This window comes from Bos indicus x Bos taurus, chromosome 9, assembly GCF_003369695.1.
Source record: "Bos indicus x Bos taurus breed Angus x Brahman F1 hybrid chromosome 9, Bos_hybrid_MaternalHap_v2.0, whole genome shotgun sequence".
Classification (NCBI taxonomy): Eukaryota; Metazoa; Chordata; class Mammalia; order Artiodactyla; family Bovidae; genus Bos; species Bos indicus x Bos taurus.
The window spans coordinates 64,134,293-64,153,884 of record NC_040084.1 but is presented as its reverse complement, the minus strand read 5'-3'; the positions used below and the strand labels follow the sequence as shown (position 1 = coordinate 64,153,884).

At 42.8% G+C, this 19,592-nt stretch overlaps 1 pseudogene; it reads left to right on the top strand.

Annotated features, from left to right (window-relative positions):
* Window positions 1–17,764: 17,764 nt before the first annotated feature.
* On the top strand, window positions 17,765–19,557 carry LOC113898719 (annotated as a pseudogene).
* Window positions 19,558–19,592: the final 35 nt, after the last annotated feature.

Genomic DNA, 19,592 nt, shown 5'->3' with positions numbered 1-19,592 from the left:
TAAACCTCCTTTTTTCAGTCCATCAGCCAAAAGCCTCTTGCTTCTGTGACTGAATCACATCTGGCATTCAAATGACAAGAGGCCAGACAGAGATAGGGAGAGGAGGTTTGGAACTGCAGCTCCATCAAATGAAAAATGAGGGTCCCTCAGAATTTTGGCTCCTGCAGTTTTCCACACAGGCTGCTTTGCTGCCACTGTCCCCACCACAAAATTGCCTAGGGTCTGGGGTGAAAGTAAATGCAGAAAAAGGAGAAAGAAAAGAAAAAGGGTGATTCCCTCAATCTCTGAGTTTTAAGAGTTCTTTTCCGTTCCTCAAGCCAGAACTAAAAGAGTTTTCCTGGGTCTCTCTCTGTCTGTTCCATAATGCTTACTTCTGAATTTCGATGTTATGAGATCAGGCTGGAGATACCTGAGGAGAAAAATAGAGTAAACAGACTTCCCTGGTGGTACAATGGATAAGAATCTGCCTGCCAAAGCAGGGGACACAGGTTCAATTCCTGGTCCAGGAAGACCCCACATGCCACTGGACAACTAAGACAGTGGGCCACAACTACTAAAGCCCATGCACCTAGAGCCTGTACCTTGCAACAGAAGAAGCCATGGCTATGAGAAGCCCGCCTACTGCAACTAGAAGAGTAGCCTCTGCTTGCTGCAACTAGAGAAAACCTGTGCACAGCAACGGAAAACACAGTGCATCCAAAAGTAAACTAATTAATTAATCTTAAAATATTAATTTTCTTTTAAGGTAGAGGTGAAGTAGTGACAGATTTCCTCTTCTTGGGCACCAAAATCACTGCAGATGGTGACTGCAGCCATGAAATCAGAAGATGATTGCTTCTTGGCAGGAAAGTTTTGAAAAACCTAGACAGTGCATTGAAAAGCAGAGACATTACTCTGCTGACAAAGGTCCGTACAGTCAAGGCTATGGTCTTCCCAGTAGTCACATATTATTGTGAGAACTGGACCATAAGAAGGCAGAACACCAAAGAATTGACGCCTTCAAATTGTGGTGCTGGAGAAGATTCCTGAAAGTGCCTTGGACAGCAAGGAGATCAAACCAGTCAATCTTAAGAGAGATCAACCCTGAATATTCACTGGAAGGATTGATGCTGAAGCTGAAGTTCCAGGATTTTGGTCATTTGATGCGAACAGATGACTCATTGGAAAAATTCCTAAGCTGGGAAAGACTGAGGGCAGAAGGAGAAGAAGGCTTCAGAGGATGAGATGGCTGGATGGCACCACTGATGCAATGAGCATGAACTTTGGCAAACTCCAGAAGCTGGTGAGGGCCAGGGAGGCCTGGCATGCTGCAGGCCATAGGGTCACAAAGAGTTGGACACAACTGGGCAACTGAACAACAACAACAATATATAAACATAGATAGATAGATAAAAACAGAGAGAGAGAGAGAGCAAACTCTCTGCTAGTTTAGTGGTACTTCAAATTCTGATATTATTTCCCGATCTGCCTACTACTGCAGAAGGAAGGAAGGAGCAATAGGGCCATCCTTTGAAGAGACTAACCAGCCACTTACAGGCAAGCTGACTTACTTCAACCCCTTCAACCCTCCAAGGGGCAGCAATGCCCCTTTTATAAGTTCCTTTTATAAGTTCCCTGGGAACATAGACTATTCAGTATCCTGAAGGAGCTATTCCCAGAGTATACTATACCAAAAAGGTGATCCAAATGGCTCAAGTATAACCAATGCTGTGGTGTGCTGCCCAAATCCCCGCATCAACACTAAAACACTCATTCCTCCCACCATTAGCCCTGCTGGGGCCTGATGCTGCTCAGCGAGTCAGTCTCTGGGCATTGCCCTGGAAAGGCAAGCCAAAAAAAGCCACTTTCCCCAAGGCCACACACTATCCCTGGAGTTAGCTCACATCCAGGGATGGTCAAGGTGAAAAGTATAAAGCCCAGCAGTCGTGATGCAAAGGAGGACAACTCTGCAGAGCCCTCTCTGCTCATGAGAATTCCCCATGGGATTAACTAATCTTTTATTTAACCCTTTCCTTTTCCTAATCCTGCTTCCTTCACTCCCCAACAAGCACTGATTGGAGGACACCCTCCAGTAAGCCTCCTGCACACAAACTGTCTCAGAGTTTGCTTCCTGAGGAATCCACCCTAAGACATGTATTAATACTATGTCTAAGCATGATAGTCCCCTGTGACAAGAATTGGTCCAGAAATGGGCACATGACTCAAATCAAGTTAATATGAACTGAAGGGATTTGATTCTGTGATATTCTGGGGAATTTTCTTACCACTAGAGAGAACCATCCTTCCTTTTCGGAAGGAAAGTTATGACCAACCTAGATCAGTTCAGTTCAGTTCAGTCACTCAGTCGTGTCCGACTCTTTGCGACCCCATGAATCGAAGCATGCCAGGCCTCCCTGTCCATCACCAACTCCTGGAGTTCACCGAGACTCACGTCCATCGAGTCAGTGATGCCATCCAGCCATCTCATCCTCTGTCGTCCCCTTCTCCTCCTGCCCCCAATCCCTCCCAGCATCAGAGTTTTTTCCAATGAGTCAACTCTTCACATGAGGTGGCCAGAGTACTGGAGTTTCAGTTTTAGCCTCATTCCTTCCGAAGGAATCCCAGGGCTGATCTCCTTCAGAATGGACTGGTTGGATCTTCTTGCAGTCCAAGGGACTCTCAAGAGTCTTCTCCAACACCACACTTCAAAAGCATCAATTCTTAGGCGCTCACCCTTCTTCACAGTCCAACTCTCACATCCATACATGACCACTGGAAAAACCATAGCCTTGACTAGATGGACCTTTGTTGGCAAAGTAATGTCTCTGCTTTTAAATATGCTATCTAGGTTGGTCATAACTTTCCTTCCAAGGAGTAAGCATCTTTTAATTTCATGGCTGCAGTCACCATCTGCAGTGATTTTGGAGCCCCAAAAAATAAAGTCTGACACTGTTTCCACTGTTTCCCCATCTATTTCCCATGAAGTGATGGGACCAGATGCCATGATCTTCGTTTTCTGAACGTTGAGCTTTAAGCCAACTTTTTCACTCTCCTCTTTCACTTTCACCAAGAGGCTTTTCAGTTCCTCTTCACTTTCTGCCATAAGTGTGGTGTCATCTGCATATCTGAGGTTATTGATATTTCTCCCGGAAATCTTGATTCCAGCTTGTGTTTCTTCCAGCCCAGCATTTCTCATGATGTACTCTGCATATAAGTTAAATAAGCAGGGTGACAATATAGAGCCTTGACGTACTCCTTTTCCTATTTGGAACTAGTCTGTTGTTCCATGTCCAGTTCTAACTGTTGCTTCCTGACCTCGATCAAGATATCATATTACAAAGCAGAGATATTACCTTGCCAACAAAGATCCATCTAGTCAAGGCCATAGTTTTTCCAGTGGTCATGTATGGATGTGAGAGTTGGACTGTGAAGAAAGCTGAGCGCCAAAGAATTGATGCTTTTGAACTGTGGTGTTGAAGAAGACTCTTGAGAGTCCCTTGGACTGCAAGGAGATACAACCAGTCCATTCTAAAGGAGATCATTCCTGGGTGTTCATTGGAAGGACTGATGCTGAAGCTGAAATGCCAATACTTCGGCCACCTCATGAGAAGAGTTGACTCATTGGAAAAGACCCTGATGCTGGGAGGAATTGGAGGCAGGAGGAGAAGGGGATGACAGAGGAGAGATGGCTGGATGGCATCACTGACTCGATGGACATGAGTTTGAGTGAACTCCAGGAGTTGATGATGGACAGGGAGGCCTGGTGTGCTGCGATTCATGGGGTCACAAAGAGTTGGACACAACTGACCGACTGAACTGAACTGAACTGAACTGAGAGAGAACCATAGGAAAAGATGATTGCTCTTCCAAACTAAACCTGAATAGGCAACCTCTAATTGCTACTGACAAGTGTATTTTGATCCCCAGGTCATCCAGTCCTAGACCAAAGTTTATACCATGATTGACAGATGGTGAGATGGAAAGAGGCTGAGGCCCTAATGACATCACTGAGTCACAAAGTCAATGTATCGATTTTTAGATTTCTCATTATATAAGCCATAAATTTTTATCATGTAAGACAGGTTTTTTTGGTGGGGGTGGCAGTCTGCTTGTTTCTGCTGGTGGATGGGTGCTCAGTCATTCAGTTGTGTAGTTATGTCCAACTCTTTGCAACTCTATGGTCTGTAGCCCTCCAGGCTCCTCCGTTCATGGAATTTTCCAGGCAAGAATACTGGAGTGGGTTGCCATTTCCTACTCCAGGGGATCTTCCTGACCCAGGGATGGAACCTGGGTCTCTTGCATCTCTTGCATCAGCTGGTGGATTCTTTACCACTGCCCACTTGCTGCCAAAGCATCTCACTGATCCAGATGTGCATTTTACTGACTCTCCCTTTCTTAACAGCTTCTGCAGGAGGTTTTCATATTCATCAAAAAGAGCTTGAAAAATCCATAACCAAGACAATGGACCAAAAAACTGAACTGTGACCAAGCGCAAGTGTCTGATGATGATTTTCTTTTCCTCCCTCCCTCCCTCTATTCTTCTTTCTTCCTTTTCCTCCTTCCTTCATTTCCTTTCTTTCTATAGGTAACTGAAGATACATTCTTTAAAGAATGAAAAAAGGAGACCTAATTGAACAAATATACTTCATGTAAAAAAAAAATCAATACTTGCAATTTGGTTGAGAAAAGTTACCTTAAATTCTGTTTTTAAGATCAAAGTACATCTAAACCATAATCTGCAATTTGGTATATAACTGGAACTTCTGAAAACTCTCTGTAATAGACAGGTGAAGACAGATACCTGGTAATTGCAAAGAATATTTATACACCTGTGGAGGAGGCAGAGAGAGATTTTTGCAAAACGACTTCAGAAGGAAAAAGCCTATAAAAAAAAGATATAATTCCAAAAGTGATTCAGTTTGCAATTTTAAAGACAAACAATCCATTATGACAACCCAAGAAAAAGTTACTTATCCCCAAACACATAGTATCTTGACTCAAACTCTGAAGGTCAAAGGACTATGATTTTGGAAGATGAGAGAGAGGAGAGTTTTAAAGAAGCAAAGGGCTCTGCCACACTTGTCCTGTTTTGAGATTCAAGGATATGACAGTGGAACGCTTGTGCTTTGGTTTTAACAACTGTGAGAGTCTCTTGCGTCTGCTTAATTAATCATGTTCTTTTTCCCTGTGTGCAAGAGTGCCTGCTAAGTAGCTTCACTCGTATCTGACTCTTTGCAACCCCATAGACTATAGCCCACCAGGCTCCTCAGTCCATGGGATTCTCTAGGTGAGAATACTGGAGCGGTTTGCCACTTCATCCTCCAGAGCATATTCCCAACCCAAGGATCAAACACACGTCTCCTACACTGCAAGAAGATTCTTAACCACTGAGCAATGGGGGGAAGCCTTCTCTTCTTCCTTAGCCCTTGTCATTTCAAAACTGTTTCCTCGAGTGTCTAAATACAAAATCTAATGACTCCATCATTACGGATAACAGAGAAAGCACAGGGCTGGAATTGGGAGAAAGGCTTTAATCCAGGGTCCGCCCACCAGAGAGTTGGGTGTCATCAGTCACATCACTTTCCTCTCTGGGCCTTCATTTCTTCATCTGCAAAACAATCCCTTTGGTCTCCATAATTATAGATTCCTGGGGAAATAAGAGGATCCACATAAATGCTGGAGTGGCATGTGGCAGTTACAACCCATTCTTCTGTCCACTCTATTCACCTGACAGTTCACAACTCAAAGTCTTAGCCCAGTTTATAACCTGCAGAATGGCAGTCTGTTACAGGCAAATATCCAAGATAAAAACAACAAATCCTCTTCTTCCAATGCTGTATTCAACCTCTACTTTACTTTTGGTGACTTGAGAGCCCACATCATCACTGTGGAGGAAAAATGAATCAAACACCCTTTTTCATTTTCTGTTTCACATTTTAGAAATGATTCCAGTGGTGGCAGTATGTTGAATATGACTGATTTACTGGAAACACAGGTTACGGTGGTGATGATTAGGTGCTGAGTCAACTTGGAGTCCTTTCAGTTCAGTTCAGTTCAGTCACTAAGTCATGTCTGACTCTTTGCGACCCCATGAATAGCAGCACGCCAGGCCTCCCTGTCCATCACCAACTCCTGGAGTTCACTCAAACTCAAGTCCATTGAGTCAGTGATGCCACCCAACCATCTCATCCTCTGTTGTCCCTTTCTCCTCCTGCCCCCAATCTCTCCCAGCATCAGAGTCTTTTCCAATGAGTCAACTCTTCACATGAGGTGGCCAAAGTACTGGAGTTTCAGCTTCAGCATCATTCCTTCCAAAGAAATTCCAGGGCTGATCTCCTTCAGACTGGACTGGTCGGATCTCCTTGCAGTCCAGGGACTCTCAAGAGTCTTCTCCAACACCACACTTCAAAAGCATCAATTCTTCAGCGCTCAGCTTTCTTCATAATCCAACTCTCACATCCACACATGACCACTGGAAAAACCATAGCCTTGACTAGACGGACCTTTGTTGGCAAAGTAATGTCTCTGCTTTTCAATATGCTATCTAGGTTGGTCATAACTTTCCTTCCAAGGAGTAAGCGTCTTTTAATTTCATGGCTGCAGTCACCATCTGCACTGATTTTGGAGCCCCAACAAAATAAAGTCTGACACTGTTTCCACTGTTTGCCCATTTATTTCCCATGAAGTGATAGGACTGGATGCCATGATCTTAGTTTTCTGAACGTTGAGCTTTAAGCCAACTTTTTCACTCTCCTCTTTCACTTTCATCAAGAAGCTTTTGAGTTCCTCTTCACTTTCTGCCATAAGGGTGGTGTCATCTGCACATCTGAGGTTATTGATATTTCTCCCAGCAATCTTGATTCCAGCTTGTGCTTCTTCCAGCCAAGCGTTTTTTGTGATGTACTCTGCATATAAGTTAAATAAGCAGGGTGACAATATACAGCCTTGACATACTCCTTTTCCTATTTGGAACCAGTCTGTTGTTCCATGTCCAGTTCTAACTGTTGCTTCCTGACCTGCATATAGGTTTCTCAAGAGGCAGGTCAGGTGATCTGGTATTCCCATCTCTTGCAGAATTTTCCACAGTTTATTGTGATCCACACAGTCAAAGGCTTTGGCATAGTCAATAAAGCAGAAATAGATGTTTTTCTGGAACTCTCTGGCTTTTTCAGTGATCCAGCGGATGTTGGCAATTTGATCTCTGGTTCCTCTGCCTTTTCTAAAACCAGCTTGAACATCAGGAAGTTCACAGTTCACGTATTGCTGAAGCCTCGCTTGGAGAATTTTGAGCATTACTTTACTAGCGTGTGAGATGAGTGCCATTATGCGGTAGTTTGAGGATTCTTTGGCATTGCCTTTCTTTGGGATTGGAATGAAAACTGACCTTTTCCAGTCCTGTGGCAACTGCTGAGTTTTCCAAATTTGCTGGCATATTGAGTGCAGCACTTCCACAGCATCATCTTTCAGGATTTGAAATAGCTCAACTGGAATTCCATCACCTCCACTAGCTTTGTTCATAGTGATGCTTTCTAAGGCCCACTTGACTTCACATTCCAGGATTTCTGGTTTTAGGTGAGTGATCACACCATCGTGATTATCTTGGTCATGAAGATCTTTTTTGTACAGTTCTTCTGTGTATTCTTGCCATCTCTTCTTAATATCTTCTGCTTCTGTTAGGTCCATACATTTTCTGTCCTTTATTGAGCCCATCTTTGCATGAAATGTTCCCTTGGTATCTCTAATTTTCTTGAAGAGATCTCTAGTCTTTTCCATTCTGTTGTTTTCCTCTATTTCTTTGCATTGATTGCTGAGGAAGCCTTTCTTATCTCTCCTTGCTATTCTTTGGAACTCTGCATTCAGATGCTTATATCTTTCCTTTCCTACTTTGCTTTTCACTTCTCTTCTTTTCACAGCTATTTGTAAGCCTTCCCCAGACAGCCATTTTGCCTTTTTGCATTTCTTTTCCATGGGGATGGTCTTGATCCCTGTCTCCTGTACAATGTCACGAACCTCCGTCCATAGATCATCATGCATTCTATCTATCAGATCTAGTCTCTTAAATCTATTTCTCACTTCTACTGTATAATTATAAGGGATTTGATTTAGGTCATACCTGAATAGTCTAGTGGTTTTCCCGACTTTCTTCAATTTAAGTCTGAATTTGGCAATAAGGAGTTCATGATCTGAGCCACAGTCAGCTCCTGGTCTTGTTCTTGCTGACTCTATAGACCTTCTCCGTCTTTGGCTGCAAAGAATATAATCAGTCTGATTTCGGTGTTGCCCATCTGGTGATGTCCATGTGTAGAGTCTTCTCTTGTGTTGTTGGAAGAGGGTGTTTGCTATGACCAGTGCCTTTTCTTGGCAAAACTCTATTAGCCTTTGCCTGCTTCATTCTGTATTCCAAGGCTAAATTTGCCTGTTACTCCAGATGTTTCTTGACTTCTTACCTTTTCATTCCAGTCCTCTATAATGAAAAAGACATCTTTTGGGGGTGTTAGTTCTAAAAGGTCTTGTAAGTCTTCATAGAACCATTCAACTTCAGCTTCTTCAGCATTACTGCTTGGGGCATAGACTTGGATTACTGTGATATTGAATGGTTTGCCTTGGAAATGAACAGAGATCATTACGTCGTTTTTGAGATTGCATCCAAGTACTGCATTTCAGACTCTTTTGTTGACCATGTTGGCTACTCCATTTCTTCTAAGGGATTCCTGCCCACAGTAGTAGATATAATGGTCATCTGAGTTAAATTCACCCATTGCAGTCCAGTTAATTAGCTGATTCCTAGAATGTCGATCTTCACTCTTGCCATCTCCTGTTCGACTACTTCCAATTTGCCTGGATTCATGGACCTATCATTCCAGGTTCCTGTGCAACATTGGTCTCTACAGCATTGGACCTTGCTTCTATCACCAGTCACATCCATAACTGGGTATTGTTTTTGCTTTGGCTCTATCCCTTCATTCTTTCTGAAGTTCTTTCTCCCCTGATCTCCAGTAGCATATTGGGCACCTACTGACCTGCGGAGTTCCTCTTTCAGTATCCTATCATTTTGCCTTTTCATACTGTTCATGGGGTTCTCAAGGCAAGAATACTGATGTGGTTTGCCCTTCCCTTCTCCAGTGGACCACATTCTGTCTGGAGTCCTTTAGGGGGCATATTAACAAAGCTGGGTCTTTGAATGTGTAGAAAAATAAACTCAGTTGCTTTAAGTGCTGACCCTAAACATCCAGTAATGTTCTTGGGCTAAAACATCAAAGACAACCTCATGACTCATAGACCAGGGCTAGAACGACTGGCTCAGAAATGCAACACAACATGAAGCAGTGACAGGAACCCATGGAGCACTCTGCAGAACATCTGGCCTGGACAATTCTAAGATTCAACATGAAAGAACAGAGGGAAATGGTAGCTGTTCTAGACTGATGCCTACTAAAGAAACACAGCAGCAAATGCAAGGCATTAACCTGGACTTAACATTCTGGAAATGATTTAGGAAATTTGATAATGGACTATATTTGGTATTATTGAATTAACCTTTTCTTAGATGTAGAAATAATATGATTATTGACCAGGAAAGTGAAAATGCCTTTGTTTACAAGAAGTGTATTATTTAGAATCATATAGGAATGAAATATCATGATACCTGTATACTACTTTTGGATGGCTTACAAAAGAAGTGTGTGTGTGAGTGTGTGTGAAAACATTAACAGACAGTGAATCTAGAAGACCAGTTGTTGTTTAGTCATTAAGTTGTGTCTGACTCTTTGCACCCCATGGATTGTAGTCTGCCAGGCTCCTCTATCCATGGGATTTTTCCAGGCAAGAATACTGGAGTGGGTTGCCATTTCTTTCTCTGGTGGATCTTCCCGACCCAGGGATCAAACCTGGTTCTCCAACATTGGCAGATGGATTCTTTACCACTGAGCCACCTGGGAAGCCCAGAAGACCAGTACAGGAGTGTTAATAATTTTGTTCTTTCAATTTTACTCAGATTTTAATTTTGTAATTGAAGACAGGTATACAACCCAACCCGGAGAAGGCAATGGCACCACACTCCAGTACTCTTGCCTGGAACCTCCCATGGATGGAGGAGCCTAATAGGCTGTGGTGTCCAACTCTGTGCGACCCCATAGATGGCAGCCCACCAGGCTCCCCCGTCCCTGGGATTCTCCAGGCAAGAACACTGGAGTGGGTTGCCATTTCCTTCTCCAGTGCATGAAAGTGAAAAGTGAAAGTGAAGTCGCTCAGTCGTGTCTAACTCTTAGCAACCCCATGGACTGCAGCCTACCAGGCTCCTCCATCCATGGGATTTTCCAGGCAAGAGTACTGGAGTGGGGTGCCATTGCCTTCTCCAAGCAAAGGTATGGGGGGAAACATTACAAACCCCGCTTTACCAAGGAGAAAACTGAAGCACACCCAAGTCAGCCACCTTACGAGAAGTCTCTGCAGGAGGCACCTTGATATTCTGCCTGGATACCCTGGAGTCTCTCTGCCCAGTTCTGTGTGCCTTCACTCCCAAAGGCTCTCACCTGCCACCTTCTTCAGAGGACTAACCTGGGTCTGCCAGAACCTCTGCATCCAAACTCCAAACTCGCAGAGCCCAAAGAGCTAGGGAGTCAATGCCTCTCTGAGTTACCCAGACCTACCACTGCCTCATCAGTTTCAGGAGACTAGGAATTCCTTCCATTTCAGCTTTTTTTCCCAGAAAATAAATCCTTGCTTCATTGTTGCCATTACACTTATGAAGCTCAACTGCGTATGCCCAAAATCATACCACTTCCTTCCCACACATCCTAGTATCCCACACACAGGCTTGTCATTTCATCCCGCATTCTCCAGGTGGCCACAGATGAGCAGGGCTCCCAGATATAGTCCCATAATTACAGACTTACACTGTGTTCATGTGAATATCGAGGCCAGCAGATATCTAAACCCAGGACAGGCAACCAGAGGCCTTAAGACACCTGATTCTTCATTTATATAGCGCTTATAAATCTCATGGAACATGCTAGGTATGCACTTTCTGAAAGAATCTACAAAGTTTATGTTTTTTAAAATAGAAACCTTGGAAGGGGCCTTGGAGGTCATTCTAGTCCACTTCCAGTGACAAGAGGCTCAAACTTCAGCAAGATAGCTGGGTCTGGATTGTGACCATCTAAGTCACCATAAAGTTCTTCCTTATGAGGAAGAGGTGTTATCATTAGTGTTTAGACTTTGAAGAATCTATCCTCACTGTTCAGTTATTTCTTGTGCTTCCTTCACAAATCCTGGCTGAATTCCAGGACTAAGATTGACCTGATAACCATGTACTCTCTGTGTTAAGTTTTTCTATTTTCAGGAGGTGATACCCAAAACATATACAGAGGGTAAGAACTAAGCAGAGTAGATGCAGGCAGGGGTACACTGCCCTAGGGTTCCAGGGGATCCTTCCCAAGTTATGCCAAGTATGAACCTGCCAGTAGCTGGACTGTGTGAAGGCCCTTGGCAGCAGAGGAGAATTCAGATGGAGTTTGTGACAAAAGTTATTTGTCATCAGGTACACAGCCATACCACTGTGCACTGTGCGAACACCAGTTCTGGTTGTGCTTTAACGGCAGGAGAAATAGAACACAAATACTTTGAAACCATGAAAAAGAGAAGGTGAGAATGAGTGAATGCAAACATAAAAGACAGCCCTAGACACAGACACCTACAGTCTCTCTCCCACTCTCTCTTCACACCCACACACAATTAGAAAAACAAGTGAAGTTCCACATCCATGGCAACAAGAAAGAATTTGTGGTCAATCTCAGTTTTCCCTCAGCTTTAAAACTTCACTTCCCTCAGGCTGTGTTTTAAGGCCTTCTAGAGAAAGGCTATTGTGGTTCTTCGTACCGCTGAGGTTCCTGGCCAGCCAACTAGGCCTTAACTAGGCCTAGGAAAATGTGAAGCACTATTTATCAAACAGGGAGGAAACTGGTCAAAGCAGGGAGGAGAGTACTAAAGATAATAATATTATCCAAGAGAACACAAAAGGGGAAAAAGCTACCCTGAGCAAGATAAGCCAGGAGGGACACAGTAGCCCAGAGAACAGTTTTCCCAGCCAGGTTATCTAGAAAATGCTACCAGTCCTTTAACCCTAGAATCATCCTTGGTCAGCAGAGTCCACAGTGACTGACACTGAAGTCTTACCCCTCAGTCAACAGCTGCTGTAGACAAACAAGCACCAAGACAGCAAAAGGAAAAGGAGCGTTGACTTTAGAGACTATTTAATCATGTTTCTCAACTGAAGTGCATATAAAGTGTTTCATATTATCATTCACTCATAAACCATTTAAAAACAAACTCACAGTTACCAGGGGGAATGGAGGAAGGGATAAACTGGGAGATTGGGATCGACATATACACACTGCTGCTGCTGCTGCTGCTGCTGCTAAGTCGCTTCAGTCGTGTCTGACTCTGTGCGACCCCATAGACGGCAGACCACCAGGCTCCCCCATCCCTGGGATTCTCCAGGCAAGAACACTGCAGTGGGTTGCCATTTCCTTCTCCAATGCATGAAAGTGAAAAGTGAAAGTGAAGTCGCTCAGTCATGTCAGACTGGTAGTGACCCCATGGACTGCAGCCCACCAGGCTCCTCTGTCCATGGGATTTTCCAGGCAAGACTGCTGGAGTGGGGTGCCATTGCCTTCTCCGCATATACTATATATAAAATAGATGACTAATGAAGACCTACTGTATATAGCACAGAGAGCTCTACTCAAAACTTGGTAATGACCTCTATGGGAAAAGAATCTAAGAAAAAGGGGAATATACATGCATGCTGCAAGTTCATGGGGTCACAAAGAGTCAGACACGACTGAGTGACAGAACAACAATGTATATGTATAACTGATTCACTTTGCTGTACGCTTGAAACTAATACAACATTGTAAATCCTATACGCCAATACAAATTCTCTAAAAATAAAATCTACACACAATGAGAGATTAGGTTAACTAAAAAGAATGATCTATCTGGCCTGGAGGTAAAAACTTGTGCAAATTCCAGGCGAGGATTTCCAACCATCCAGTCAACACAGAATGTAAACCCTCACCAGGAGAGCTCAAAAAACTGCACGTGAGTGAGAAAGTTCACTTCTTTCTCTGTGACTCTCCATCACACCAAACATTCACATGGATCAACAGAACTGTCATCAGAAAGGATTTTCCTGATTTCAGAATGATGCTATTATAACAAGAAAAAAGAAATGACCATCAGGTCATTTGCTTTTTCTTGATGACCTCAGAGACAGGAATAATGCCAGGGGCAGCTGTCAAATGTGCATTTAGGGTGATCGCACTAATAGAGTAACCTAAGCAAATTTAACCATGCCACTGGTTATGCATGTCAGCCATTAGACAACCTGGAGAAGACAAATGTAAGAAAAACAGCCATGAACCTATGAAGAAATGTGGGAGTTCTTGACCTTCTAGTCTTCTCTTCCTTTCAGGAATGTGAAGTGGGGTTTGTACAAAAAGGAATCCACTCACAGAAGCCAGGGTCAATAGAAGAAAGGGCAAGGAGAATCACGACTTTCAAACTTCACTCTCACCTCTAAGATAAAGAAGCCGAGACTTACGCAGAAAGGCAAAAGCTGATCCTTGACTTTTGGGAAATTCTTCACAGCCTCTTCTGGTAGTGAGGTAGCTGCACTGGATAGACCCCACCACAATATTTACCCTTGTTTCCGTGTAGTTCTTGTGAACCAGCATAAAAGTTCTGATGTGATACTACGTCCTACCAGGAAGATCCTCAGCAAATACAGTCATTTTCACTATTTTAATTTAAATAACCAAGAACTCATAACTTTCAATACAGTTTGTTTGCTGTTTAGTTGCTCGGTTGTGTCCAACTTTTCTGTGACCTGTTGGACTATAGTCCACCAGGCTCCTCTGTCCATGGAATTCTCCAGGCAAGAATACTGGGAGTAGGTTGCCATTTCCTTCTCCAGGGGATCTTCCCAACCCAGGGATCAAACTCACATCTCCTGCATTGGCAGGTGGATTCTTTACTGCTGAGCCACCTGAGAAGCATAGTTTGTTTAGATAAAAGGAAATAGTACAGTCAACTAACTTGGGCTTCAAGGAGGATGCTTCCTAGGTGGGCCAATATGAAGAAGGTCAAGTAAATTAAAACATGCTAGGAATTTCTAGCTTAGATACTCAATTTGCCATGAAAAATACTACTCAGAGTATTATAGCTTAGTATATAGTATAATATATACTAATAATATAATATATACTATATAAATACTAGTATAGTACATAATATTGTACAATTATAGTATTATATTATACTATTATACCTACAGATAGTACTTTCAGAAAGATGTATTTTTAAAATACATATTGAGTAAAATTCTAAACATAATAAAAATCTGTTCCAGAAACTCAATATTTCACTTTGGACAATAAAGAACTTTAAAAAGTATAAGTTCAGGGACTTTCCTGGTGGTCCAGTGGTTAAGAATCCACCTTGCATTGCAGGGAATGTGGGTTTGATCCCTGGTCAGGGAATTAAGATTCCACATCCGTGGAGCAACTAAGCCCAGGAGCCACAAGTAGAGAATGGGTGCATTGCAATGAAGGTCCTACATGAGGCATCAAAAATCCTACATGACACAACTAAGACCCAACACAGCCAAATAAACAAATTTTTTAAAAAGTATAGGTCCAGAAGGAACTAGTTTGGGTCTCAACAATGTTTTTTTAAGAAACAAGACTATCTCAGCTATTGATTCCTGATTATTCTTCAAGTTCCAACGGCCCTGGAAAATCTTTTCCCCTCTGACCATCTGAGACAATGAAGATCTCACCCTGTCCTGAATTTATCCTATGATACTTATATTCATAGCACAGTGGGCACTATGTGAGGTCACATTTTCGTGTCTGACTCTTTGTGACCCCATGGACTTCAGCACACCAGGCTCTTCTGACCTCTACTATCCTCTGGAGTTTGCTCAAATTCATGGCCACTGAGTCAGTGATGCTACCTAACCATCTCATCCTCTGCTGCCTTTTCTCCCTTTTCTTTCAATCTTTCCCAACACCAGGGTCTTCTCCAATGAGTAAGCTCTTCACACTCTTATGTGTGAATATGCTTATTAAGAGTTTGACCTCAGGGTCCGGCAGATCCCCAAGAGGAGGGCATGGCAACCCACTCCAGTATTCTTGCCTAGAGAATCCCATGGACAGAGGAGCCTAGGGTCACAAACAGCCAGACACCACTGAAGCAATTTAACATGCATGCACACATATTTATTAAGCATATGCTTCATTTATTAAGGACATCCCTGGTGGGTCAGACAGTAAAGAATCTGTCTGCAATGCAGGAGACCTGGGTTTGATCCCTGGATCGGGATGATTCCCTGAAGAAGGAAATAGCAACCCACTCTGGTATTCTTGCCTGGAGAATTCCATGGACAGAAGAGCCTGGAGAGTTACAGTTCATGGGGCAGCAAAGAGTCAGACACAACTGAGCAACTAACACTCACTCATTCACTCACTGATTCATTAAGTCTGGGATGGGGTTTGAGATGCTGCATTTCTGACAAGCTCCCTGGCCAAGTAGGTGCTGATGGTCTTGGGACCATACTTTTAAGCAAGACTCTTGACTACATTGGTTAAGAAACCGAAAGAATGTGGGCTGCTCCCAAAAGCATTTAGCTGATTTAATGCTAAAAAGGAACATCCTATAACAGGGGTATAAGGTATAAGTTCATCAAGGACAAACACATGCTGTGGTCATCTCTGTATCCTCCACTACCCAGCACCATGTCTGTCATCAGAAACTGATTGATTAGTGCTACTGGGGGCCCCAGATACAGTCCAGAGAAAAATGGGAAGTATAGAGAAGGGTATAAGACAAGAAGGGTAATGAGGAAGGGGAATGGGATAGAGAGGGAAGAAAGGCATGTGGAGGGCCTGATCTAGTATCTGGAATGCTGTCACAGGAGTCCTCTTAGTGACCTCAATGACACAGGAGGCCTAATTCAGTCCAAGGCAATCCCCTGATTCCAGAAAGGTGTGGCTATAAAACAACCTGAGAGGCACCTGTCTAGTTAATAAGAACTTAAAGGAGTTAAATTAGTCAAAACCTGCTCTCAGAACATTTCTGATGTCTGTGGAACAAGGCACTGATGATTTCTCAAACACATCAGTAGAGTAGACTTTTCACGCCAAACTTTATTCATATTTATTATGAGAATTCAGCCTCCTCCAGGCTATTGATTAGACCAAGAATCAACATTTTTTCAGGGGGAGATAAATGAGAGCTACACACCTTTGCTGAAGTGCTGCTGATCTGTACAATGACATTACCTGATTGGTTAACTGGACAGGCCCTGTACAATTGGGTTGCTGTGCTCCATGCCCTCCTGGCTTCATTTGAAATTTTCCCCTGCCAGAGATATCCTAGAGTTATTGGTTCACAAAAATGAAATGCAATACCCTAGGAGGGCTAGAATATTTGCCCTGTTTTTAAACATTAGACAGTTCCTTAAGGAAAGTCCCTGAGGCCTGGCATGATGCAGATGTAATATTCTGATGAATTATATCTGACAAGCCCTAATTCCTGAGATGCCTGGTACTTCTGGTTTGACTTAGATCAAGTCCCAACCCTTTAAGCTCCTCTCTGGCTCTCAAGTTGCTGGTTGTTCCTTGCCCCCGACTTTCCAAGGTTTCCTGGGGTTGCTGGGCTACAGGGAGAATTAAAAAAAAAAAAAAATGTGCTTCTTGTTTGTTTCTGTTGCTGCTCAGCACTTGGCACTTGGTCTGGCAGTGCTGCCTGGTGGCTTAAAATAAAATAAAATAAAATTGAAAAGGGCAACATTAATAAATCACATTTGGAGTATGTCCATTTTAAATGTTTTATATGAAGTATGAAATGCTCTAGAATTTTAATGTGCACATGGATTACCACTGGATTTTGTTAAAATGAGCTTGACTCATTAAGTTTGGGATGGGACTTCAGTTCCTTGGCATTTCTGACAAGCTCCCAGGCCAAGCAGGTGTTGATGGTCTTGGGATCTTATTTTTAAGCAAAACTCTAGATTATGGTAAGAAAGTGTGTGAACTTGAAAGAATGTGGCCTGCTCCCAAAGCATGGATCTGATTGAATGTCCCAAAGGAACAGCCTATAGCAGAGGTATAAGGTTATAAGTTCATCAAGGACAAACACATGCTGTGGTCTTCTCTGTATCCTCTACTACCCAGCACCATGCCTGGTGCATGGTAGGTGCCTATTGGGTAACTGATACTGGGGCTCCCAGATATAGTCCAGAGAAGAATGGAAAGTAAAGAGAAGGGTGTAAGACAAGAAGGAGAAAGAGGACAGGGAGAGGGACAGAAAGGAAGAAATCTGTAAGTGGAGGGCCTAATCTCTTTTATGGTACACTGTCTCAGGAGTCCTCTTAGCGACCTCAATGGCATAGGAGGCCTAATTCAGTCCAAGGCAATCCCTTGATTCCAGAAAGGTGTGGCCATAAAACAACCCAAGAGACACCTATCTAGTTGATAAGAACTTAGAGTTAAAATTAGTCAAAACCTGCTCTTGGAATATTTCTGATGTCTGTGAAACAAGGCACTGATGATTTCTCAAACACATCAGTTGAGTAGATTTTTCATGCCAAACTTTATTCATATGAGAATTCAGTCTTACCCAGGCTATTAATCAGACCAAGAATCAGCATTTTTTTTTTGGGGGGGGGGGTGGAGATAAGTGAGAGTTACACCTTTGCTGAAGTGCTGCTGATCTGTACACAATGACACTACTTGATCAGGTAACTAGGCAGGCCCTGTACAACTGGGTTGCTGTGCTCTATGCCCTCCTGGCTTCGTTTGAAATTCTCCCCTGCCAGAGATATCCCTAGAGCTATTGGTTCACAAAAATGAAATGCAATAGCCTAGGAGAGCTAGAACATTTGCCCTGTTTTTAGATGTTAGACAGTTCCCTTAAGGAAAGTCGCTGAGGCCTGGCATGATGCAGATATAATATTATGATGAATTATATCTGACAAGCCCTAATTCCTGAGATGCCTGGTACTTCTGGTTTGACTTGGACCAAGTCCCAACCCTTTAAGCTCCTCTGTGGCTCCCAAGTTGCTGGTTTTTCCTTGCCCCAACTTTCTAAGGTTTCCTGGGGTTGCTGGGCTACAGGGAGAATTAAAAAAAAAAAGTGCTTCTTGTTTGTTTCTGTTGCTGGTCAGCACTTGGCACTTGGTCTGGCAGTACTGTCTGGTGGCTTGAGCTCAAGCCTGAACTTCCCAGTAAAACATACAAACAAAAACATCATTCTTACACTAGATTTTCAAATCAGATTTGATCTGATTTAATGACAAAAGAGGAACATCCTATAGCAAAGAGTTTAAATCATTTGTCCCTGAAATATTTATTAATACAAAAAATCAATCCTACACTGGCCATAGAGAAAGAGTATATGAATTCCAAAAGTAGAAGCAGTACAGATAACATTCTCTGATATCAATGCAATAAAATTATAAATTAAAAATACAAATACAGCTCTCTGATCGTACAGCAAGCCTTCAAGATAGAGCCAAACAAAGAAAAGAAGCTTAAGGAGTCAACCTGGAAGTGTACTTTGGATTTTACTCATCCAGTAGAAGATGTGTTGAGGTCCTTTGATGGACCAGAACCTGGTGGTCTGGAGTCAACCGATAAGAAAGTAAAGGGGAGAGAAAGAGGCTGATATTCCTTGGTTTACGCAGAAAGCCAATAAAGCCCCTGCATGGGGCTTGCTCTGTTCACAGAGGCCTCAGGCGCCCTCTCGATAGGGTGAAGGCACAGAGTGCATTCTCGAGAGGGTCTTAGAAGCCTGGGCAGGAAAGTGAACTCAGAGGGCCTCTGCACTCCAAAGAAATAGCCTGAGAGGGAAAGAGAAAGAAAGAGAAAGACAGAGCTCTGATGGAGCAAAGGTGTTTTATTCAACACTGTGTAGGTATTTATACTGTCTTACAAGATAGCTATTTTCAGCAGAGATATTACCATATGGTTCATAAAAAGGAAGAGGGTACTTATCACCACATAGATAAACTAACAAAGGAAATGCCTGGATTCCTCAGCCCCCCGGAGAGGCTTGTCTCTCCTCGTAATTCCTGAATATTCAGGAATTAATAAGGAACAGAGAATTCCTGACAGATCCAAAACAGCACACAGGAAGCCTCCTGTTAAATGCTTCCTGACAAAGATGGAATTTTGATTCTGGACATTTTGAACAGTTTCTACTGGAGAAGGTTAAAGTGCATAGAAAGACTGGAAATCTTGGGAAAATCACTCACATTGAACATTTCAAGAACAAAATCACAGTTTTTTCTGAGAAACAGTTCTCTAAAAGGTATCTGAAATATCTTACCAAGAAACAGCTTAAAAAGAACAATCTTCGTGATTGGCTTCGTGTGGTTGCATCTGACAAGGAGACTTATGAGCTTTGTTACTTCCAAATTAGTCAAGATGGAGATGAATCTGAGTCTGAGGACTAGATGAAGCCATCCTTTATAGGGCTTCGCTTGCTAATAAAACAAATGAAGCATACAAAAGAAACATCTTGAAATGGACCTTTAGTTTATCGGGGAA